The following is a 26,255-nucleotide window of genomic DNA, read 5'->3' as shown; positions in this document are numbered from 1 at the left end:
GCACCGATACTAAGTCACTTAATTTGAAAAACGAGATGACATTTCCATTTGGCATCTGTTTACGGAACATCAAAATGACGGGTAAAATATGGGAAAATAATTACGTGGACAGGTTGAATACAGTTGTGCTACAATGCAGTACGGTAGTAAAAAAAAAAAAAAAAATCAAATATAGTCATGGGTATTTGCAAGGTAACTGATTATATTTCTGGATTGACACTGTTTTGAAATGCCACCAGAATGTGAATAAAGTCTAGAAATGGGCATAGTGCCCAGATACAGTAAGTACAGTTACGTAAAGTATCTGTGCTATACATGCAGGCTGATAAAGAACCTTTTTGAGAGTTCTTGGAGTTCTCAAACTGACCTCACAGCTGCCATAATGCAGCCATGAAATCAGACATACAAAGGTACTGCAAATTTTGTGGAACGGAAAAAAAAAGGCCATATCAGACAATATTGCATCCATGCAAGACGATGAAGAGCAAGGAAGTATAGCTTTCCAAAACAAAATAAAAACTAACACGAGTATACATGTTCTCGGGAGGAAAGGGGTCAATGAGGCCAGGGTATCGACTATTGTCTGCTAAATTCGATTTTTCAATTGTCCATCGGATGGGGGAAGCACTGAGGAATTACAAGGTTATAATAAGTATATTTAAAAAATATATTTTTTTAAATGCTTGTTTTTTTGTTTTTTTTTTATCTACTTATACATTACACATGCACTGCTAATGTTTTAGTGTGATGAAAATGTATTTATTGAAATGTAACTGTGGACCCGAGTGTATATATTGCACTTTCACTAACATCTTGATTTTTTAATTGAGCCATTAGGTTAGTGCCCACTACACTTTCAAAATATTGCGGCTAGTGGGCACCAACGGTTTAGTACCTATAGACAGAAGGGGGTTTATTTGCTACACTGCTTACTGAGAATAATTCAGCCCCTGCCCCCCCAAAAAATAATTATATTAAAAAAAATGTATATATAAATATATATATAGTATAATTTTATATATCAATTAAGATCCATATATGCATTCACATTTGATTACTGAGATCTAACACTATTAAGCTCAGTTGTTTCCTAATTAAATCTGCAAATATAGTTCACACTATAAACAGGGTAGTTGGTTGAATGGACAGGAGGAAGCTGTGCAAATTTTATCACAGCTGCCGAGTCTTTATTGAACTACTGCTCGCAGGGCCTTCTATTTGGCCCTGACTTCAGCTTGCTTCGTTCTGACACACGAATATTAGCGTCACCTCTGAAGCACTGTGTTTAAAACCAGAGGAAGCCGTTTCTATATTGCCTTTAGAGGCAATATTGTCAATCTTCTAAGAGATGGAGAAAATCCTATCAGCTTCCCGCAGTGCCCCAGTTGACAATGCCAAAGCAAGTTTAACCTTTTGTCTTGCTTCAAAAAGCCTTTGGTCCATTAAGTATTTCCCAACTAATCTCAGTGATCTTGTTCCTAAAGCGCTAAAAGGTTAGGAATCAGTTTAATGCTGAGACAAACGAGGGCTTTTCTCTTCTGTGTTCGCGGTGTGGTGTTGAGTGGAACTCATATTTGTGCCGATATTCCGTACATGCTGCCTGTATAAAATATCTGCATTTTAACCATGAAATAGTTTAACCACAAAAAAAAAAAAAAGCGAAAAATGCAAGCCCCCGAAACAAAAAAATTCACACTAAATGTAGACAATTTTCTGAACTATTACCACCATTTCCTTAATAACCTCTCTGACAAACCCCTGCGGTAATTTATACATTACACAGAGAGCATTACAAACACAGCAATTTAGTCCTTTGAATATGTAGAAGGTATAATAGGGCCTGAAAGCTCATGCAGATGCAGTTCCATGTGCTATCCAAAAGCTTATAAGGCCACTGACTTGTAATCAAGGCCTTTGCAAAAACCATTTACAACTTAAATAATGTGCACAGCTCCCGCTAAAGGGTTCTGTCCATTCTTGTATATTTGAATTGACAGTTGTGTTGAATTCCTCATACAATGATGAGTTTGTTTAGAAGCATGCCTCGGCCAGCGTGAGACTAATAAAGCTTTAATTTAAAAAAAAAAAGACAAGAAACTTAATTAATTAATATGATACATCAAATATTGAGGGATAAACTTAAAATGTTGTTATATTATGAAAAAAATATACATTTAAATAATTTATCTTATTTATCCTTTTCAGTTATATATAAGTATACATACAGGCTTTTGCAATAAGAATGCTCAGATTAATTTGCACAATACACTTTTTAGAGAGCATCATGAAATAGCAAAAAAAACAATGGTTTATGGTGTGTTGCAATGCATCATTACATATGCCTTCAAGTGTCACCATAAAGGGTGGGTGTTGGTCGTTGAACTGTGCTGGTTGTTTGACTGATAGAATGGACATACTATATGTATACAGGGGTGGAGGTGGGTCAGAAACCAAGGGAATAGTGTATACCATTCTACAAAATATTTACTATATATGTGACACAAAAACAAACAGTGCTATCACCTAAAAGAATGTACCTCACATACACATACAAATATAACAGCAAACAAAATATAATTTATACAACTCCATAGTGAAGTATAAACTAAGCAGTGGGATAGCACAAAAGGATATAGAGGATACAACCTGTGCAACAGGAGGTGATCTATGGGAGATATCAATGCTGGCATATCTCCACTAGAAAGTGGAACAAGTCTGGACTATTTTACTTCCAGGTTTTATTTGTTTTTATTTTATTCTCTTTGTACATCTTTGCTACATCTGACTGCTACATCATCTCGTTTGATGGATAAAGCACCTTGTTTCACTTCCTAGTGGAGATATGCAAGCTGATTTCAGCATTGATATCTGCCATAGATCACCTCCTGTTGCACAGGTTGTATCCTATATATCCTTTTGTGCTATCCCACTGTTTAGTGTATACCATTCAGTTTCGAGTATGAGATGTTTCAGTGACAATTGAGAATTTAGTTTGGAGAGACTTAAAGGGACAGTCTTAGAGTGTCCCAGGTCCCTTAACCCTGCAATGGTAATTGCAGTTTTTAATAAATTGCAATAAAAAACCTGGAGGGTTAACTTTACACCTCTAGTGGCTGTCTCTGAGACAGCCACTAGAGGGACTTCCAGGTCGTAAGGAGACTCTTGGTGGCCTAACTGACGCTAAAGGTCCTCACGCTATGCATGAGGACATCCATCGTACACCCATTGGATAATGCTTTCCTATGGGGGAAGTCCTAATGCGAGAGTGGCCATTGGCACTGGAATCAGGTAAGGGAAGGGAGTGTGCGACGGAGGGGAGCACTATATGGAGCTATAGTGCCAGGAAAACAACTTTGTTTCCCTGGCACTATAGTTTCACTTAAATGGTTGAAGAAAGACCCTACTTGACACTGAATGTTAACAGAAAGTTGAGGAATACAAGGAGGGGTATTGTGGGAAATTAGTTAAAGTAACTGGGAAATTATTGACAAGTGTAAGAAAAGGGTTGAAGAATGAGATAGAGGAGGAGAGACATCTAAGAGATAGAGTAAGCATTGGGGAGAAAAATGTAAATCGGACAGTTTGCAAAGGAAAACAAAGGAGGGGCGGCCCTGCCCATGCTATGGAATAGATGGGGGCGGGGGAGATGAGAGCATAAGTGGTCAAAAGCGCATCAATGGCCCTTCACAGGGAAATCTAGATTTGTCTCAGAAAGATGTCAGTATTAATGTTGTGTCTCCATTTAGCCAGCGATCCCAGATTTTGGGAAACATTGTGGGAGAATCTGGGGCATGCGATGCTAACCTACTCATTTCTAGGGCTTCAGTTGTCTTCTGGTTTACTGTTGCAAGGGTTGGTAAAAAGCAGAGGAATACAAGGCTATTCTAGATGTTCATTTATTCTGACACCCTTGTGAATGTTTCCAGAGGTTTGGATAGAAGTAAGGCCTATGGGTTCATCAGGCAAGGTCTGCTTAGTAGTTTGGATAATAAGTTGGTAACATTAAGCCACAAAGGTTTGAGTTTTGAGCAGGTCCACCAGCAATGTATGAAGAAGCCACAGGCCCTCCCGCACAAACCTGTAGAGAGAAGGTGCGTTTTTGCTAGTTTAAGAGGGGTTATGTACCAACAGAACAAGATATTGTGAGGGACGTTAATACCTTCCACATCGGAAAAAATATTTTAATATTAAAATATTATTCAAAAAATGTTTTAAATATTAAAATATCTACAAAAAGAAAAAAATATATATATATATACATATATATATATATATATATATGAAAAACAAAATATCAAAAATATCAAAATATTAAAATAGCTTTGATAATACTACAGAATTGTAAAAGTTTATCCAAACTTATTAAATTGAAGTCATGTCAGCTGTGTTATAAGAATTATATATTTTCCTAAGATAATTCCCATTGTATGAGCAGATGACTTATCTCTTCAGAAACGTGTTTCTTTTTGTTTTGTTTTTTACCAATATATATCTGTAATAATAGCATGTTAGTCATAGTCATTCAATATACAGCAACCGGCATGTACATGATATTTATTGGGAATGAGTTTGCTATATCTCTCTGCCTTTCACTTCACACCAATTAACAGGAAACCACAGCTATTTTAGAAAAAAATATATTTTAAAAAAGTTATAGCTATAAATTGTATACAATATTGAGTTTTAATTTTAACATAATATTATCAAATAATAATTCTTGAACCCCGTTTTGAAACTGACTTACATACCTACCCACAAGCTTTTTGCCGGACCTAGCTCAATTCCAGTAGAAAAACAGATAAAACAGCAAATGTCTTCTTCTACAAACCTACAGAAGCTTATCCATTCAGTATCTTTATATTGCCTATTTGTATAGTAAATTATGTTGTCCTTGAAGAAAGGTCATGCATATGCTTTTTTACATGCAATATTTTTGATACTAATATTTTATACTATGATTTGTCATTTGGGGTTTTCATATCTATATCATGTTTTTCTGCCCCTCCATAGCTACAGATGTTTGTATCTTCTTTTATTCTCCTTTTGCTTTAATATAACACGGCATAGCCAAAGAACAAAGGAAAGTATAAAATAATATGTTTTTTATTGGAAAAGTGGACCCTGAAATATTTCTTTGTAGATTTTAAGAACAAACCCTTGTGCTTAATTTGTAATTATACTGTTGTCTTGATGGATATTATATTAAGAGGCATTACGACTTAAATCATAGCGCTATATATGACATCTTGGTGGTAATTTGAAAAGTGACCACACGGATCCGCTGATATAAATCATATCTTGTCAAGTAGAATCATCTCGTTTATCTTCTCTAACATAGCTAAAGTAACATAGCTAGCCATGTAATTGCTGAAAATTAGTGAAATGTGGAAACTCTTTATCGATGAAAAATTGTGAAGCAGTGCCTTCAGATGTCCATTGATATTATTTGTCCAGGACTATCCAAAGACATTCCAAAAGTACATTTATCGGGTATGACAGTTGCGAAGAGTGTGGAAGATCATTCTGTAGACTTTGTGTTCTATTTGGTAGACATGGATGAAGCTGTAGATGCATTTGAATGCTGCTCAAGTGGCAATTTCTTTATATGGGTTAATGAACACTTTGATGTTCTGAAGGAACTCACTGCTTTGGTTGCTATCATGATGCAACCACGACAAAATAGGACATAGAGGAAAAAAGAAACACAAAATACTCAACCTTTAACAGTATATACCACCAACATATTTTGTCGTTAAAGTATTCTGTGGACTGGAACATATGAAAAATGTCATTGTGGAAGTGAACTAGATTAGGTCAAATGGTCTCAATCATAGACAATTCAAAAACTTTGTGGCTGAATTAGGAAATTAGTTTTATAACGTTCTCCATTTCTATTACATTCGCTGGCTAAATTCAGTAAACATGTTGAAGGGCATATTTGCTTTGAGATAAGAAATTGAGAATTTATGAAATCAAAAGTCAAACCTGTGAAAGAATATCATAAAAAAAAACAAAAAACAATTACTGAGTAATTTCGGAGTACTGGTTGACATCACAGGGCATGTGAACTAACTAATATCTTGATTACACGAGAAGAAAACACTTGTTCACAATTTTTATTATCTCAAATGATTTCTGGTAACACCAATATTATGTCAACATCAACAGCAGAACAGTAACTATTCTCACTTTACAATATTACTCTAGTTAAAGGGAAACTCTGGGCACCATAGCAACTTCATGCCAATGTGATTGTTATGGTGCAAGAAGGTCCCAGGCGCTGTTAAACAGTGTATCCCTAAACTCTGGAAGACAGATCAAGAAAGGTAGTAGAGGTGCAGAGCAATTGGGTGCCGTCATCCAGAATTTGGAGTGAAACTGTTCATTAATGGTCTAACCCCTTAAGGTAAGACACTGCAATGAAGTTATGTTGCCAAGAGTTGTCTTTTATGGAAAGTGAATCGCAGAGCTCAGCAGATATGAAGGAGGAGGTGGAATGAGATGATGAGTTGGGGCATAAGACTAGATATATTTCTGTCTGTGCTTTAATTTGTTTGTATGTGACTATGTTAATGAATGTGTTGATTTATATGCCTCTATGCATGATTGCATAGTATGGAATTCTCTCTATGCATGTATGTCTATATGTGTATTTTTTAATGTTTCTGCACATGTGGGCATCATCCTTATCTTTTCATGAATGCATCTGTATATGTCTGCTGTTAATGATTGCTTCTGTGTGTCTGTCATTGAATGAGATTGTCACTATATGTTTGTATCTGTGCGTAAATATGCCTATGTCTGCATGTGTACATTTTTAATATATAAGGGACAACACGTAAATGTCAAGGTGATGAAGTATTAATGGTATCTCGAGGCTTAGTCTTCCAATGATGAGATCAGGTAAAAGCCCTAGACCAGGGTACAATAATATTTACTTAGGGCCCAAGCCCTGGGTACCTTTGAAACTGGGCCCTGACATAATATTTACATTGGGAAAAATAAAATTCACCTCCGGCTTTCCTCAACTGGGTAAAAATGGAGGCACAGACTTCCGAGATCAAAGCCCACTCATGCAACTGAAGGCACAGACTGTTGAGAAAGTCCCCTACTCATAGTCACAGAGATTTAGTATTGCACAGAACAAAAAGACTCCCAAATTTACCCAAAAATAACTCGTTCACAAACAAAGCAAATGCAATATCCTTCTCAATCAACAATCTCATTTTTAACATCCACAAATAAAAATAGGAAATATAGCTTTTCATCACAACCAAGAAGAGAAAGATGTCTCCAATGTTGTAAATCACTGTGTTCAACCTTGCAGCGATATCATCCATAAAACTGTTTAGCAGCTACCACCTTCTCCTGTAATTTATTTGAATAAGCAGCTAGGCTTTTATGAGCGTATTACTTAAAAAAAATAAATAAAAAAAATAAAAAAATCCACACAACCTTCTGCTTTTAGAGTCGCAAAAATATGGTGCGATCATGTCACCTGGCATCTCATGATGCTGATTGCCTTACAACAATAATACAGAGGCAATTTGATAGCAATAAGCAAATGCGAGCTCTGAAGTCACACCTTTCCCTGAATCTAACAGAGAGGGAAACTCATCTTTGTTAGTTTGTTTAAAATCCATCCACACCTCACATTTTTTCCGCTGCCATATAAGGATAGTGCTAATGACACACATAGTAAACATTTTAAATTTAAATTTATAAATTTGATTCATTTAATCTGTCAGGGATAGTGAAAGAAACGTATGTGCATAACCTTAAAGGAGAGGTCAAATTATTTTTGCTGGAGGTGGAATTGCAATTATATACTTTCTTGTTGAGGAAGATACAGGTCACAAACCTACGCTGTATTATAGGCATCATTTTCCATTTTTTTTCTTCTTTATTATAATTTTCACAAACGATACAAAATAATAAATGAACTGACAATTGTATCAGTACTTAACATAATTGTAACAATTGGAGATGATAAACAAAAGGTGTTGCCAGACAGACTGATGATTAAGTTAACGCAGTTGTCATAGCACTTTCACCTAAAATAATACCCACAAGCAACGCACCTGTCTTGGTGAACAACCAACCTTGGTATCCAATTTCCATTTGAATTTTTTTTCTTAATGCGGTCCTCTAAGCACTATCACCACTACAGTTCCTTGCAGATGTTATGGTGCAAAGCAGCTATGGGCATCGGTCCACAGTTTTTCGTCAAATTGTTTGGGAGGAGCTTGACAAAAACTGTGACATTCCTCAGCACCCATAGCCCACCCCCTCTCTAGCCACATTGATAATCCTGGACTGTTGTGATTTGCTGAGCACACTGGAGGAAGGTTACTTTTGGATTTAACATCTGGTGATAGGTCATGTGTTAATGCAACAGTTATCCACTTCCCGGTAAGGTGAACAAAGATAAGCAAAGCATTTCATCCATGTGAAGATGATACCACAAAGTTGGGTACTAAACTCTTACCACAATACATACGTAAAAAAATAATGAAAACCAAATGTATCATTTTAAATAATGTATTATTTGGGCACTTCATAATAGAATCTCCTTGTAGACACAGACACGACGTGTAGCTCTCACAGTTTGTAGACATAGGCTAATTGAAATATGTTTTATTATATTGTATTTCATTTGTGACTTCCAATAAAGAGATGTTGCTTCCTTTCAAAGGAAGAACTATGCAGGTTAGTCACAGAGTGAAAAGTCTCATCTGTGGTCCACTTCTCCAAAAATATCAACAGTGTTGGTCCTATGCCAGTTCATGAATGCCAACTTTAAATGTAAATGAAAAATCTGTTTAAAATAATTAAACCTTTTGATATTCCATGTCACTATAATATGGACATCATAGATCCTATCCCGCAAGCCATTATAAATAAGGGAGTGCTTTCTATTTACCTTTTAATCAAATTATTAGGATGGGACTTGCAATGGTCCCTCTACTCAACAGCCTTATGTAGATAATTAAAAATGGCACATACCAATCCTCGCATGAATAATTATCCGTTTTTGATGTTTCCAAATTTTTCATTCTCATATTATCTGTATTTATGGATTTTAAGTTTTTTTATAATTTGATTTAAAGGGACACTCCAGGCACCCAGACCACTTCTGCCCATTGGAGTGGTCTGGGTGCCAACTCCCACTACTCTTATAAACTTTTTTTATAAACTGCAATAATTACCTTGCAGTGTTAACTCCACCTCTAGTGGCTGTCTACTAGACAGCCACTAGAGGGAACTTCCTCGTTCATAGCACAGGTTTTCTGTGCTAGAGCGTCGCTGGACGTCCTCACGCTGTGTGAGGACCTCCAGCGTCGCTCATTTCCCATAAGGAAAGCATTGAAATTATTTTTCAATGCTTTCCTATGGGGAGACGTAATGCGCATGCGCGGCATTGCCGCGCATGTGCATTAGGTCGAAGCAATGAAGAGGAAGAGAGGCGCGGAGGAGGAGACAGCGGCGAGGGACATCGCTGCTGCCTCAGGTAAGTGACTGAAGGGGTTTTCACCCCTTCAGTAACCGGGGATTGGGGAGTGGGAGGGAGAGGGACCCTCCAGTGCCATGAAAAAGGATTGAGGACAAACAAACAAAAAAGTAAAATTGTCTAATGAGCCATTATTTTGTACTCCTTTTCTATCTGGCTGCCTCTATGTTTTGAGAAACCTAAATAATGCCTTCAAATCCCAAATCCTACATGGCAACTGTTACATGTATCAAATGTTTTACAAAGGTATGGACAATCATTGCTCAGCATGGTAAAATAATAGACAAGGAATATATTCTATTTGTGGCCTCGACAATCAGATTGCAATCTAATGATTTATCAATTATGGGAAGTCATGGACCACAGAGGGTTAAGACAATTTGTACCACGTTCATTACTAAATTAGCTGGGATCCTCTCTTCTTAAGATGCAATGTCAGCTCTGCGCAATATGTTGGATATATATAAATATATATCCAGTGGTAAAAAGCTGTGAAACATATGTACTAAAGATTTTTTGCAGAATTTAAAATAAATCACTCACAGAGCTTTGTATGTTCTATATTTTCTTTGTGTTGGAGAGATCTCCTTTCAGTTTTTATCTTTATTGGATTCCAATATCAGATTTAACCTATGAAATTCTCCTACTGATATTTTATGGATGTACAAATCAGCTCATGTGAGGCTGGAGTATTTAGTAACAGAGCAAACCCAATAACAGAGTCACAATGCGGATGTTAGACAGCTGTCACCTGCCAAGCCAGTTTATGGGTCTGCCATTATCACAGTTTCTCAGGGTTATGAAGATCTGTGATAATAAAGGTGAATTAGAGGTTCCATTATTTAAGATTAAAGATACATTTCTTATTATGGGTTACTTTAAAAAGATTTTGGATCAGACACAGGAGGAGGCCCAAAATGAGGAGATTAGAAAGACCATAGAATTAGGTGTAATATTTGAACAGTTTTTTTGAACATGTAGCCTGATAAAAAATGTTGTCAAGAATCCTAAAATGCGATCCATCTTTAGGAAAAAAAAAAAAGATATAAAAGTGTTTCTCAAAGATAAAAAGCTTCTATAAAGGCAATACATAAACTGTCAGGTAGCTGTCTTGCACCCCTTTTTGTGGCGTCTTTACTCACAATACTGTTTTTGTGTGTCTACCTGTGTATTGTCTACAACATTTGTTTGATTTAAGTCCCATTGGCAAAAATTAGATATTAATGGTGATACATTGGAGAAAGAAAGTCCTGATGCTTTTATGCCTTTTGTGAGTTTTTTTGATATAGTTCCGAACGATCAGTGTAGAGGTTTGATAGTTCATAACCTACATGTTTTGCAGTTCATATGCTTAAAAAAGGTTAGACCTATTTTTTTTTTTTTAAACTAGGCTTTTTCTTTAAATACTGTTATTCTGTGGAGTTATATTGGATAAAAAAAAAGTATATTGTGCATACAAAACATATGCCATCAAGGATGGGATTGATAGTCTGTAGGAGTTGTTGGGTTTTATTCCACTGGGATAACACTATATATCCAATTTCCTGTGTCCTACAAACCAATGCACAGTGGTGTACTGTGTTGCAAATCTTAATCTACTGGTTGGGTGTGAAGGTCTCCCCTAAGGCTGTTTCCCATTTGGAGGGATGCAGAATATGCGGGTGGGATCTGTACGGCGATTATTTGAAAGCGGCAGAGAATGCATGGTGACAGGTTCATCCTGGTCACCACAATACTGCTCAGCCAAGATATGTGTGGTAAATCCATTCAGTTAGGGTTTTCTGAAAGGAAGTAAGCACTGGTAGGAAATTGTCCGCTTACCCCCAATGCCACCCTATACATGTTGACTAAACATTTTCACGTAGGTAACAGACACACATAAAATGTAAGATACGATGAGAGCAAATGGTGGTAAATATAACCAAAGTGACAGAAATACAACTGGTGATTCTGAATTGACTAGAAGGGAAGAAGTGGAGCAACATTTTATGGGAGTCCTGGTCCTTCACTGTTTGTTTTGTAATATCTGTAACTCCAGCTGTCTTTTGGCCACTTTTGAGAAGACGATTGAACCATGTGGAAGTGAGCTGCGCAAGATGAAGTTTGTCTCTGTGTATTTCATCACCTGTCATTTTAATGACTAGAAGTGTACAGCAACAAATAATACTGCTGTCTTTTATGCAAACCTGTTTGCAATTTATCATTTAATCCCTTGCAATTTGTTGGCCGCCTCTCAGAGGGTGAATAAAATAGTGTTTGATCAAAAATGAACCTGGTTAGTGTCATGAAATACGAGCACAGTATTGATATATTTTTTTTAATATCTTACCATGCACAATGATTAGATAATATGTCAAAACATTGGAACGAAGGTAATTTTTGTATCTTCATTGTTGAATTTACAAAACTGCACAATAGACTCCCTTTTCCTGCTGTAATACGGAAGAATAAAATATAATGTCTTACCCCTAATGTGATTTAATCACAGCAATTATAACATATATTTTATAAATGGTACGAATAGCAGCAGATTGAAAGTAATATTGTGCTCTGTATGGTATAAGTTGGGGAATACATAGTTATTTTCTCAATCATTAAATTGCTATTATTGCTTATAGTTACGTTCTTGAAAATGAGGGATTGGGAGAACCCCTTGTCTGATTCAGGGGTGATGATTAGTGAGTCTCACTAGTCTTGCAGCTGTAATTCTAATGGCTTCTTTTTTTTTGTAGCGTTTTCTGAGCATGCCTTCTTTGTGATTAGGAATAAATTGTAGGAACAGGTCAGTTGTGGAAATGCTTCAATTTGCCTCTACACAATGATGGTGATAAATGAAGCAGGATTTTCTGTAAGTTCCCCCTCACACCTCCCTCTTATATCCAGGAAGCAGATGTTTCAAAATTTCTCGAACGCCCCTTATTTCAGTCAAATTTCTCCATTACTTGTCAGGGTTATTACGGCCTAACGGGGCCTTTACACCCATTAAGTGAATACTGCTGTGTTCTCTGTCAAGCAGACTGCAGACCATCTCCTAAAGATTGCAGGGGCTAGAAAGCCACCTCTCTTAAACCCCTGAAACTCCAATCAGGCATATGTCCTATGTTGGGTTATCATCTTCACACTGTTACACTGTATACTTATTTTACGACACTGTTCTATGCAATGTTACATGGTTATTTATTATATTAATTAGAGTGATATTTTCATTTCACTTTCACGTGTAGTACAAGTTAAAAAGAAATCCCATATTATTCATAAAAATGGATGTCCCAATCTGGAATTTGATGTGAAATGGATATGGTTTTAGAAAATGAGCATATCAGCACCACACCGCTAAGACCAGGAGTTAACATGCTCTTCTGACATACATGCAGAACTCGAGGTCATTTGGGCAAGATGGTAATTTGGTAATTTTCTTCGGAAGGCTCAAGAGAATAGGCAACGGCAAATTAACAAAACAATACTTTGGTGGGAACATCATGCACGATCACATGGCTTCCTAAGGGATTGACCTGGTGGTTATAACCCTCCCCCCTCCCCCCATGGTTTTACAAGGGTGTCCTATTTTTCCACAGATACTAAGCTGAGATCATCCATTTTGCTGATTTTCACCCTATTTTTAAGTTAATTTTTAACTGCTGCTTGCATCCACGAGACAAACACTGAAACCTGTTGATGTCACTTTTGACGTAGCTGTAAAATCATATTCATTAAACTATCATGAAGTATTTATAAGTATTTATTAAAAGAAGTATGTAGAAGTATTTATTAAAAGGAAAGATGAAACAAGTATCCCAACCCCCTCTAGGCCACATAAAACAAGGGTCATAAGGAACAAGGGCTTATTTCAATTTATTTGGACACTTGGCATCCTCTTGCCATTCTACTTAGAAGGTATAGTTATAGTTAGCTAAGCTATCATCTCACAAATAAGGGATGGGGGAGCAATGTGGGGGCTGGAAGAATGCTCATCTTTCTTCGATATTGGGAGTTTAGTAATTCTTCACCTTGAACCCTTTTGTGTCAGAAAAAAAGAGGCAACAACTCCGAAAACTAATTTGGTTATGTGTGGTCCGGTCGGCCTTTTAAATTAAATGATTTTATCTATGATGCATCCACCAAATCTTTGGTAATTTGATCATTTAAATACTACAAAAGTGAAATCCCAGAATCTGCCAATTAATTAATTAATCTCTCTCGGGTTTCATACAATACATTTATAATCCTGAATGAATTGCATATGCAAATTTCAGAACAATGGCTGAATGGTCAAGCAGTTTGCATTCACCGATTTGCCAAATTGGACATTTTTTTTTTTTGTAAATCTAGTTCCTTTTAGTAATTTGCAAGTTTGAACCTCAAAGAATAGGACTCTATGTGCTTTATGACTTCATTTTTTATATTCTTTTAACTTTTTACATAAAAGATATTACACTACGGGACGTCATCTCTTTTTATTTCTGCTAAAGTCTTTAATAAATAATCAAGATTTCTATCATTATATATGGATTCAGAAAAACTGCTTCTGCCTAGAACGTTGGCTCTGTTTGGGAGTTCCTACATTTACCTACTGATTTACCATAAATTTGAAGTTATACTTTTTTCTTTATTTTGTAACTGATTTTATTTTGCTATACGGCTACTGCATCTTTACTTTGCCCAAGGTGTGTGCTTTGCACTATATGCATCTTGTGTATATACACATCTGCGTAAAGCTGTTCCTATTGTCATCCAGCTGCTGTACACAGTCTTAGTTTTATTCGTATTGGTTTTTATTATTGGCATACACCTATTAATGCATAGGCAGTTTGTACGACCAAACAACTGGACAACCGTGCCTCCAAATCTCACTACCCATCAGAAGGTGACAAACACTGCACACAAGTGACTATGCATAATCATGTTAATTTCACATTAAAAAATATGTTTACCAAATCAGCTGACTGTCATTGAAGGGCATAGAAACTGGCAGACTGGAAAGGGGGAAAAAATGTAAATTGGATTATTAACATAGTCAGCTCACATTAATTTCAGATTCATAAATCGGCCAATAAAACAAGGGCACATAGGGGTTTATTTACTAAACAGGGGGTTTTGATGATGATATACAGTTTAGTGAATAAACACCAGATTAAAAAAATGATGTAAACATTATTAAATTAACATTTATTAAAAAAAAAATACATATATATATATATGTAAGATCTGTTCCTTTAACATTTAATAAACTAGTTCCTTCCCCTGTTTTTAAATAGTTACAATCTCTATAAAACCTCATGACAGCCGATTCTCATCCAGTGAAGCAATCAAATCTGATGACATTTCTTCAGTTAGATGCTTCTCATAGAGGAACACCATGGACAAACAGTGCATGCGCGGCATATACAGCAGCAACCCACCAACTCATAGAGCGGCATGGAGTCCATTGCTGTGTGTGATGATGCAAACCATAAAGGTCTTCAAAAATCAAAGAATGTCAGGAGAAAGAGCCTCTAGTGCCCGTCTCTCTAGAGATGTGGTTGTTTTGGTGCTTAAACTGAAGAATAAAGATCATCTCCAACTAAGGAGATCTAAAAGTGCTGACAAGGGGAATACATAGACAACAGTGTGGAAATAATGCATAAAAATCCCTAACTTAATATAGTGAGCTTCTCAAAGAGGGAACATTTAGAATCCAAGTTCCGATGTATTTGCAAGTTCCCATTATACACAGAAAAATATTTACATATACCTTTATTGATCCTTAATTAAAAATTGCCAAAGATAAAGGGACACTACAACAACTCCCCTATGATAGCTAATGCTGTAATAGTAGTAATGCAGACGACTTAAATCGTATTGCCAAGGTCTAAATGGCTGGGATTGCCTGTGGGACCTAATGTAAGGAGACAATTTAGCCATCAAAGGCTGTTTTGGTGCTTAGAATGACTCTTTAACTTACGCCAAATGTAATATAAGGCTGTTCAAGCAAAGGTTTACTGAAAGAGTTACATGTTTAGTATCTGTATATTATATTAGCTGTTTTCGTAATCAATTTATGTAGAAATTGAGAGTGTTCAAGACTGACCTCAGGATTGTCCATTTATTCCAGTTCAGAGCCCGTTATCTCTGAAAACAAATGAACGAGTCTTTGGCTAAGGCACGGAAAGTGTTAAGACTGGTTTATAGAATGCACTGAATACAGTTCCCGTGCGATTTTAACGTTTTGTCATCATGTAAACTTAACACCTAGAGAGAGCCTTGTCAGTTACAAAGAAGGGGGAAATGAAGCGAGAGTAAGCCTCATCTTCTTCTTCTTGTTTTATGCTTCGTTGGTGAGACACCATTTACAAGCTGAGAATAATTACTTCCAAAGCTACGCGCCACCTTCCGCACCAAATTCATTTTCTTCTCTCGTCTCTCTTTATTTCCTTATTTGTCCGATGGTGCACACACTAGTTTTTCTGCAATTTTCAAAGCTGCTATTCTCGTAAATTTCTGTTCCTCTAATACAAGTAACAATGTCTAATGGGCAATGGGTGCACTCTCTTGAGGACCCAGCGAGCTGTCACGATTGGCGAGTCAAGGACGCTACACATTTCAGTTGGCAGACAGATGCTGTTGTATTGGACAAGCGCACAATACATTGTCCTGAGCATTCAACGTGTTTTCATGCTTACCTCCATCTAAGTAAAAATCACAAAAATATTGTCAACACAGTAAAAGGAGCTACATGGGTAACTAATACAACTGCCATTCAAATCATTTAAGTTGAGGAAAACCATTACATTTCACATGCCTTAAAAATCTAAGTCAATTACATTATGTCTAATTCTGGTCAAAGTAGCCTCTCATATAATCCCCCCAATTTTTTTTTTAAAGATTCATTTCAGTGTTCCTACTGTAAGATGTTAATGCCATTTTACAATATTCCCTCTGAACTTAAAGGTGTTCATGGCGATGTTTTTAAAATATTATATAAGTTTTGTGCAGCGACGGTATCAGTCACAGGGGTTAATTAGAAATATTATTAGTTGATAAAATATTATACTCACAAAATTCTCACTGCATATGCTTTAATTTGTCAAAAAAAAAAGAAGAAACATAGAAAAGATTGTATTTAAAGGGACACTCCAAGCACCATAACCACTACAGCGAGCTGTAGTGGTTTTAATACCAGGAATTCCCTGCCACCTGCATATGAGCTTCCGGCTTTCCAGTGTTTTGCCAGAGCACAAGTAAGATCTCAAACTATTCTAGTCTGGTTTGACGTCTTACAAAGGGGAGGGAGGCACAGGGCTCTCTTGACACCATAACTACTACAGTGAGTTGTCGTGGTTATGCTGCTTGGAGTGTTCCTTTAATACATATGTTGTCCATTTTATTTAATGTGCTATAATCATAGTATGCATCAGATTTGTGCATAGTTAGATTTTATTGTCATATGGCCAGAATGTCACCATTGCAATAGATTCCGTCTAGGTTCCGGTTACTGGTTGTTTGAACATTATATTATTTTCAAAGTTAAAACTAACACGTTTACTTGTATGACATTTATTGAGGAAGCTGATGATGTGTGCTCCATAATATGAGTTTTTTTTTTTTTTTTTTATTATTTCTGAGAGCAAAATTTTTAATTATTTAACAAAAATACATTAAGTCCACTATGCAGTAATGGTGTAATGAGTCATACCTGATCGGAAGTCCAGCTCGCAGAGATATGCTCACCCTAGCAATTAAACACAGGCCAAGGTGGTCAGGGAAGAACTCACCTGGCCTGTGAGTCTGTGCATGGGGGCTGTTTCAGGATAACCAGGTCGAAGTACAGACAAGGACGAGCAGGAGAATCGTCGTGGGCAAGCCGGAGGTCAGAGGATGCCAGAATACAGGATCAACAAGAACAAAGCCAAGGTCAGAAGCCGGAATCAAACAGGAAACACTGGAACGCAGGTACGGAGAGACAGGAACCAAACAAGGGAACCAGAGTCAATGAACTGACACCCTTCCCAGGGTGAAGCAGGATTTTATATCCAGCCAATTAATATGGCATACAGGTGTGCTAGAGTAGCCACGGGTAAGTTCAGCTCCCAGTGCTGGAACAAGGCAAGGACACCTATTACGGCAATACTATGAATGGCTGGATAGCACAGTGGCAAAAGAGCAAGATACACTAAGCCAAAGTCTAGGGTTTAAATCCCCTGCTGGGCACTCCTGGGGTGACCTCGTCTGGCAGACTGGATGTCGCGGCGAGAACCGTGACAAATGGATAACATTTAGCCCGTGTGTAGACACTAATCTGAGAAAAAAAATAAAAAATTTCTATTCTCACATGCAATATATTTTTTTTTCTTACACTTTTCACCCAAACCTTTGTACACCCTCTTCTAAATTCCTGCTTGACATTTTTTTATTCTTATATTTTGCACCTTTTTGCATTTGCAGATAATCAATAATCTGACAATGCCGTATCCATAATATTTAACGTGTAATAAGAAGAATATAAATAGGATTTTTTTTTCTTGCTTTTTTTTTTTTTTATAAATTGTTTATTCAGCACGCTTGCATTACATAACACACAATTTGTCAGTATTCAATTTAATGTAAAAAATGTTAATTAAAAATGGAGCAGAATTAATGGAGGAAAACAGAGTAAATCTTAGCAAGAAACAAATCAACGAGAAATGCTGAAGACATGCCAGACAAAATAATCTGAAGAAATATGGAGAAAAGAATGAAAAATGGGCTGAGAGAAGAAAGGGTGTAACCATATAGCGCTGGTCCCTAGTCCTATAGCATCGTTATAGAGACACATATTTTATTGGATACTTAAAATTGACTTACATTTTTATTTAATTTCACGGATGGAAATCAAATTTTTGTTTTATTGAGGTTTATCAATTACATATAGAGAAAAAAATATGTCAGTGACCATCGATAATAGTCTGTAGTAGGTGTAGAGTAAGTCGCAGAGATACAGGGAATTTGAAAAAAATTTGTACTGAAACATGGCAAGAAAAGGAGCGACCATGAGCATGTCAAACATATGAAAGCAGCTGTGCATGGGAATTCGCCATCCCGCCGATACCCAGTAACTGTGGAATTGCTACGTAGAAATGCGCCTACTCCCATTCTGATGTCCAGTAAGGCGAAGTAATAAATTGTGAACTCGAGTTACTAGCAAGTCCCCCGTATCGAGGAGTATTTGGACATTTTGTGGGCCATGGGGGGGCTACAGCATGGTACCGATGTCGTGGTTGTTTCGGCTCGTATCTGCAGATGTCTTTTGCGTTCTATGACCCATAGTGTTAGTGGTGTTTGCCTGGTGGTGTGCAGCCAATTGGTAAGTAGCCGGAATCTCCAGAGGCCAAGTCGAGCTCAGTAATGGGGCTTTTGAAGCTTGGTTGCTAAGTTAGGCCCGAGATCTGCGGCGAGCCTTTCTGCCTGTCTGGCTGGTAAACCGTTGCATGGAGAGGCAGAGACAAGTTATTTCCTGAGCAGGAACCATCAATCTGACCAGTTTTGTGGCAATTTAACTATAAATAGGACAATTACAAGAAAACTTACAGGAGTGATAGGTTGAAGAGGACCCTGCTCAACCGAGCATACAGTCTATAGATGGTGGGGTGTAAAACACAATACTACAGAAAATAGCAATCAAATAATGTGGGAGTGAAGCAGAGCTGGAGGAGAGAGCAGAGTGCTGCCCTTTAGGAGAGAGCAAGAGACAGGTATGCGAGGTAGAGGTTACTCTGGGAGGCTATAAGCTTTTCTAAAGAGATGAGGTTTAAGGCACTTCTTAAACGATTGAAGACCAGGGGAGAGTCTGATGGCGGTAGGCAAGCTATTCCATAGGAAGGGAGCTGCCCGCGAGAAGTCCTGCAAGCGTGAGTTGGCCATATGCATGCGAGCAGCGGACAGGAGAAGGTCACGATCAGAGCGGAGAGATCGAGAAGGGGCATACCTATGAATTTGTGATGAGATATAAGAGTGGCTAGAATTGGTCAGTTGCTTTATAGGTATGGGTTAGCACTTAGGATACAGGAAGCCAATGTAAGGACTGACAGAGGGGTGAGGTGTGAGAGGACCGACAAGAGAGGAAAATCAGTCTGGCGGCAGTATTCACTACAGACTGTAGAGGGTCAATAAAGCTTTTGGGAAGACCAATAAGGAGAGGGTTACAATAATCCATGCGGGAAATTACTAGAGCATGGACAAGCTCCTTTGTAGCATCTTCCATAAGAAAGGGGAGGATGCGGGCTCTGTTTTTAAGATGGAATCTACAGAACTTGGTAACATACTGAGGGTGAGGCTCAAAGGTGAGGTCAGAATCAAGTATTACACCAAGACAGCGCACTTGCAAGGATGGACTGATGTGGATACCACTAACTTGAAGGGAGAGTGAAAGAGGAGGATCAGTATTAGGAGGAGAAAAGAAGAGGAGCTCAGTTTTAGAGAGATTTAGTTTCAGAAAGCGGGAGGACATCCAGTCAAAGATGGAAGAAAGGCAAGCAGTGACATGTTGCAGGACGGCAGGGGAGAGGTCCGGGGAGGAGAGATATATCTGGGTGTCATCAGCGTACAGGTGGTAGTGGAATCCAAATGAGGTATTAAGTTTGCCAAGAGAGGCAGTATAAAGAGAAAATAAAAGGGGACAAAGGACAAAACCTTGGGGGACTCCAACCGAGACAAGAGGAAGTGAGGAGGTATCATTAGAAAAGGAGACAATGAGCATTAGGAGAGATAAGAGGAAAACCACGAGAGGACAAAGTCACAGAGACCGAGTGATTGAAGAGTTTGAAGAAGGAGAGCATGATCAACGGTGTCAAAGGCAGCAGAGAGGTCAAGAAGAATTAGTATGGAGTAGTGGTCTTTGGATTTTGCTGAGAATAGGTCATTAGTAACTTTGATAAGAGCAGTCTCAGTAGAGTGGAGGGCACGGAAGCCAGATTGAAGAGGGTCATGGAGAGAGTTGGAATTAAGGAAGTGAGACAAGCGGGTAAAAACAAGTCTTTTCAGAAGCTTTGAGGAAAAAGGGAGCAGGGATATGGGACAATAGTTAGAGGGGGAGGATGGGTCAAGAGATGTTTTTTTGAGGATAGGTACTACAGTGGCATGTTTAAGGTCAGCAGGGTAAATGGCAGAAGAGAGAGAGAGAGCAGTTGAAGATGTGTGTTAAGGAAGGCACAAGACAAGGGGAGAGAGATCTGATAAGGTGAGATGGGACAGGATCAAGCGGGCAAGTGGTGGGGTGAGAGGAAAGGAAAAGCGCAGCCACCTCTTGTTCAGTAGCCGGGGAGAAAGTCTGAAGGGTAGGAAAGGCATGATCTACGTCTGGTTGACAAAGAGAAAGGGTGGGGAGAATTCTTTCCTTAGCTGTTCAATCTTGTAAGTAAAGTAGCATGCAAAGCTATCAGCTGTAAGGTTAGTTTGAGGGGTGGCCACAGCAGGGCGAAGAAGAGAGTTAAAGGTGTCAAAGAGACGCCTGGGATTGTGGGAGCATGAACTAATGAGAGAGGATGGCTGTTTGGCGAGGGCAAGGGCTGCGCTGTATGAACATAATAATAATCTATAATGGAGAAAGTCTGACTGGGTGCAAGACTTCCTCCAGGAGCATTCAGCAAAATGGGAGCATCTTTGCAGGTAGCGTCTTGATTTAGTATGCCACGGTTTGGGGCGCGTCCTCCTTGAGGTGCATGTTTGGAACGGGGCTGCAGTGTTCAAGGCAGAGGTGAGGGTATATGTTATATGTGGAGATGGCCAGTGAGAACATAAGAGGGAAGGGATGAATAGGAATTGTGAATCAATATCAGTTGCTCAAGGTTAATAGAATTAAGGTTCCTCCTGAGTTGAGGGGGGTTAGGCTGAGGTTGTTGGGTGAGGGGCTATTTGAGAGCAAATATTTACTTTTCTATATTATCTTTTCTTCCTTGCCCCAGGTCTCAAAACCTGGGGACATTCATTTTGTTCTCCTTTGTCTGTGATGTGTGCAATTTGGCCATCATCATTTTACTGATGGATTGTTAAGCTTAGCAACTGACATAGGACTTTGCATAAGCAAACTCCCATTGCCAAAGAGAGCCATAACAAAATCTCACTTCCCATAAGAAAAAGTAGCCTCTATTTTTCAAAAGCTGTTTGCGGCTGATATATCATTGATGAAGGTGGAGGTAGAGGCAGTCACTTGGAGAAAGACATAAGGGATGTCAAGCAGAGCCTGAGTTCTTAAGCCAAAAATGGTCCAACATGTGCAAACCCAACATTCTTCTCTTACTTTAGAGGTTGGTAACCTGGATGAAAAAGGTAGTTTGAAGAATATTAAGAAAGGGGAGTGTCAGACTTTGTTAATATGGAAGAATTTCCCCATTTGATTAGGCGATTAATGGCTACACTGTTGCCCACAAAAGAAGCCAAACATCATTGATTATAATTATTATTATCTCATCGTAAGGTCTCCTCAAGCACCAGCTGCTGTTTATGGAGACATTATTCTGTACTGTCGGGCACTTCAAGATACATTACACTTAATGGCAACTCTCCAAAGAACGCACCTTTGGACTTTGAGTCTCACAACCTTACATTCTTTAATGACCTACATCGTACACTTCACTTTGGCGGAAGTAAATGCAACACAAAATTATGAGGCTTCGGGATGCAGGTTTTGATTATCGCTTGACTGCTCCCAGATCACTGAGAGTATCTAAAGAAGGTAAATTATACAAGGTTACCAACCAGACAGAGGCTTCCACCTTTATCTTAGCCCTTGACTTGCAAGATGGAATATGAGATCACCTGGAACTGTTTTCCAATCCTACCTGAGATGTGGCAAACGAGACTTCCTTTACCCCCAGGAGTGGACAGGACTTTGTAACGTAATTACAGAGTCAAACTACTCACAATTCCTAACTCCTAAGTATCTAAACATAAAGCTCCAGGAGGTGTCTGTGCTGAAACTATTCCTTACACTTGATAGTTACTAATTTGATGTTACAGTAAACCTCATTCCCCCCATTACACCTTTGGTTTGGAGCAATAACATGACTTGCAGTCTACTGTTTAGATTTAGAATTATACATCTACCAGTTTTTACTAGTCCCTAGTCTTACTCTAAGATGTATTAGATATTATTTTCCAAGGCTTCTTATATATTGAATAACCACTAGTAATTGTTATATTTAAAAAAAGTGTAATTTCAAGACAATCATGTGCGTTTTATAACTCGTAAAAATATGCATTTGTGTCTTTTGATTATTGCGATGTACGCAATTTGGATGGGGTTTTATATTCATACATCTGATGTATTTTTTGCACCATTGATTAATAAATAAAGATTTTTATTTGGGAAAAAAAAATTGTACTCCTGATATTTAATTCAACTATAATATAATGCAGAACACCACACAAGCATTAGAAAACTAATTTAAATCACCCATATTCATATTTAATACATTTACAATGTAATATGACCCATACCCAAGAGTTTTGGGAGGGTTTTTAAATTCAATTTTATTCTTACATATATTTATCATTATTGCACAACCATATGTAGAACTAGAATATGTCTTAAAATACTAGTACCAAAATATTTAATAACACTTAAACTAGTTAAATATTTTTAGGGCATTATAAAATGTTTTACATTTATTTTTTTATTTTTAGCAAGGCAATATTTCTCTTTACAACTGGCAAATGTTAATTCAGAGTGTCCGACCTTGTTGCTCCCTCCAAGCTGTTGTTTTCATGTTATCTCCAAATTTTTTTTGTCAACAACAGCTGGAGGGCCAAAGTTGGACAACCCTAGGCTAAAATAGCCAGATTTGTTGCGGTAAAGTCTGTTCAGTTAAATAATACTCAGCAACAGATTCTCAATAAGTGTATCATTCCCTGAAATTATATGACACGCCCATAATACATCTGTAGTCCTACATAAAAGCTAGCAGAATAAAAGACACAATGACAATGTTTCTCCTCGTATACTATGAGGTTCATTCACCTAATGGAGAATTATTAATGAATCGACAAAGGGAATTCAGATTGTGAGGATAGAATGTGGTGGGATATGACTATGTAGGAGAATGTGGTCAAAAGGGAGGCATGGCTGTGAATCAGAGAGGGCTATAGAGTACATGTGACTTTTGAGGGGAAATATCAAGCAAATGGCACATGGGAAATGGAACTACAAGATATAAATGGAGTGCGAGGAAATACCAAATAAATAATCGAAATTAAACTGGATGCAAAGAAATTGTACATAGAGGAACAGAATACACAATGAACACAATTAACAGTGGAATAAAAAATACATGCAGTAAAGGTCACAAGATAAGGAAGGCAGGGAAGACACAAAAGGGGCAGATGTAATCGGTAAGCATTATATTGGCACAGTAAAAGTCGGATGTATGTGTGTGTTTTCTTCACTATACTTTGTATACATTTAGTATGATTGGATGTCAATGCAGTGCAGTGTATGGAATTGTCTTTTCTCTCCTAGATGACTCTAAATGTAATTTTCAGCTTAGGGTGCATTTTATCATTGTGGGTAAGTTGGTTTGGGCAGGGCCATCTTCACCTACTGGTCCTGTATGTCAAACATGTTTTGCTAGAATTGATTGTCCTATTTATTGCACATTGATGGAAAATTTGTTGGTGCTATATTAATAATTGTAATTGGGTGGCAGTTCCACTTTTTATTTTATTTTTGTCAATCTTTATTTTTCGTGTTGGTGGAACAATATGACAATCAAGCCAGACACACCCCGACAGTAGTATCAGGTATATAAACGAGAAACAATAAACATGATATACAAACATGGTATTCCGATTTTTAGCACTTTTTATATAATGTCTAAATGTTGGTTGCGGGGGGGAGGGGGGAGGGAGAGTGGCACAGCAGTTGCGTCTATCCAAGGGGAATAGGTGATTGCCTCTCCTCTGCCTGTGTACCTATGTGACAAGACTATTTTTTCGGTCCCGTAAAGCGGCTCAGATGCCTTAAAGTCATTTGAAATAAAATTGAACAGTTGCAAAATAGGTAAAACAAAGACAACACATCAAAACAAGAGCATAACTGCGTTATTCCTAACTAAAGGAGATTAATTTTAGCGGGTGGCCATAGTGTACTTAAGTCACTGAGTCCCATTCCCTGGAAGGAACGAAGGGTCTGACGTTCGGGACGTCCCAGCGGTGCTCTTGCGGAGGCCTCAGGAGATCGGGTGTGGTATCCGCAATGCCGAGTACTGTCAGAAACTTGGAGGCAAAAATAGAAAAAGGTCCAGGCTCTCCAGAGTACAAAAAAAGGCAAATTTATTGAACCCACCCCCACTCACAACGTTACGACCTGAATGGTCTTTGTCAAACTTGGAGGCGTTGTCGGGCGATGTGATCTTGTGGGTTTTCTCCGCTGACTGCACTGTAGGCCCTTGGGTTATAGGCTGCATGGTTTGGTGCCACTTCAAGGTAGATCGGGTAAGATCCTGGTAAAAAGTCAGTTGGTGAGACTCAAAGGCCAGGCGTGTTTTATCCCTCAGAGCATACATGACTTTCTGCTTATCGACAAAGGATTGGAATCTCATGATTATATCTCTGGGGGAGGCCTCAGGTGCCCTTGGTAACTTTGCGATCTGGTACACGTCATCCAGGACTATCGACTTTGCCTGTTTGGCTAAGAGCACTGTAGCCAGCAATCTTCAGAGCAGGTGCTGAAGCTCATCGGAGGTCGCCATGTCTGATACCCCTCTTATCTTTATGTTCTTTCGTCGGTCACTATCGTTGATGGTGTCCACCCTGTGGATAGTTGTAGCTTGGGAAGACTGCAGTTCACATACCGTTTCCCCCACGGTGACGAGGCCTTGCTTGAGGTCTGCCATATCGTCTTCAGTGATTCGTACCCTCTCCGTGACTGCCTGCACCTCTTCTTTCACCAGCGCTATACCTGCATCAAATAGTTTGCGTATGCGATCGTATAAATTAGCAATATCTTGTTTGGTGGAGGGTGTGGAGACTGGCATTGCTGTGAGTGCACTGGAGCTTGATGGAGTGGGTTTGGTAGGCCTTGCTCAAGGCGGGCTGCCCTCTTCCTCTGACAAGGCTGTTGAGGCTTCTCTGTCTACCCGTTCCGGGGCTTTCGGGATCGGGGTGCCAGTTAGCAGTTTACTGATGTCTCTTGTCCCGTCTTGTGCTGTGGATGGAGTCTTTGGCCTTGTGCGACCCACCTCCGGAGAAATATGCACAGTATCAGGAGGAGGTGAGTAGTGAGCCCAATCAGCTAGGGGCTCCGCATGCAGTGCAGGAAACCACAGGTTTCTGGGCCTGCATGTCCGCCTTGTCTTGCAGGTCGATTTGGCTTGTGAACCGTAAAAGAATGGCATGTATATGCTCCATGAGTCGGCACCCAGGCTTGGCTGACACTTCTGGGTGTTAATGGAGCTTGATTTAGCCGATATTTGTAGGATTTAGATTTTTGGGGCTGGAGCTATGAGGAATGGCGTCTGCTCCGCTTGGCTGCTTGCCCCCCCCCCCCCACCCCATCTCCCCCTGCAGTTCCACTTTTTCCTCCATACAATGCACTAAATCCCTTTCAAAGAGTTTAAATGTTTTCTAACATTCCTAAATTCAAAATAACTATTTGTTATTCTTGATCTTTCATCATAGAGAAGCATTGGGGACGTAGAACGAATCAACTTACTTTGCCCGTCTGATGGTTCTCACAGAGAAGCAATGAATCTAGTGCTTCTCTATGATAAGATTTAGCGGCCTTTGGCATCATCAT

The sequence above is a fragment of the Pelobates fuscus genome, chromosome 13 (assembly GCF_036172605.1).
Source record: "Pelobates fuscus isolate aPelFus1 chromosome 13, aPelFus1.pri, whole genome shotgun sequence".
Taxonomy (NCBI): domain Eukaryota; kingdom Metazoa; phylum Chordata; class Amphibia; order Anura; family Pelobatidae; genus Pelobates; species Pelobates fuscus.
The sequence above is the reverse complement of the archived record's forward strand: the minus strand, read 5'-3'. Positions refer to the sequence as shown.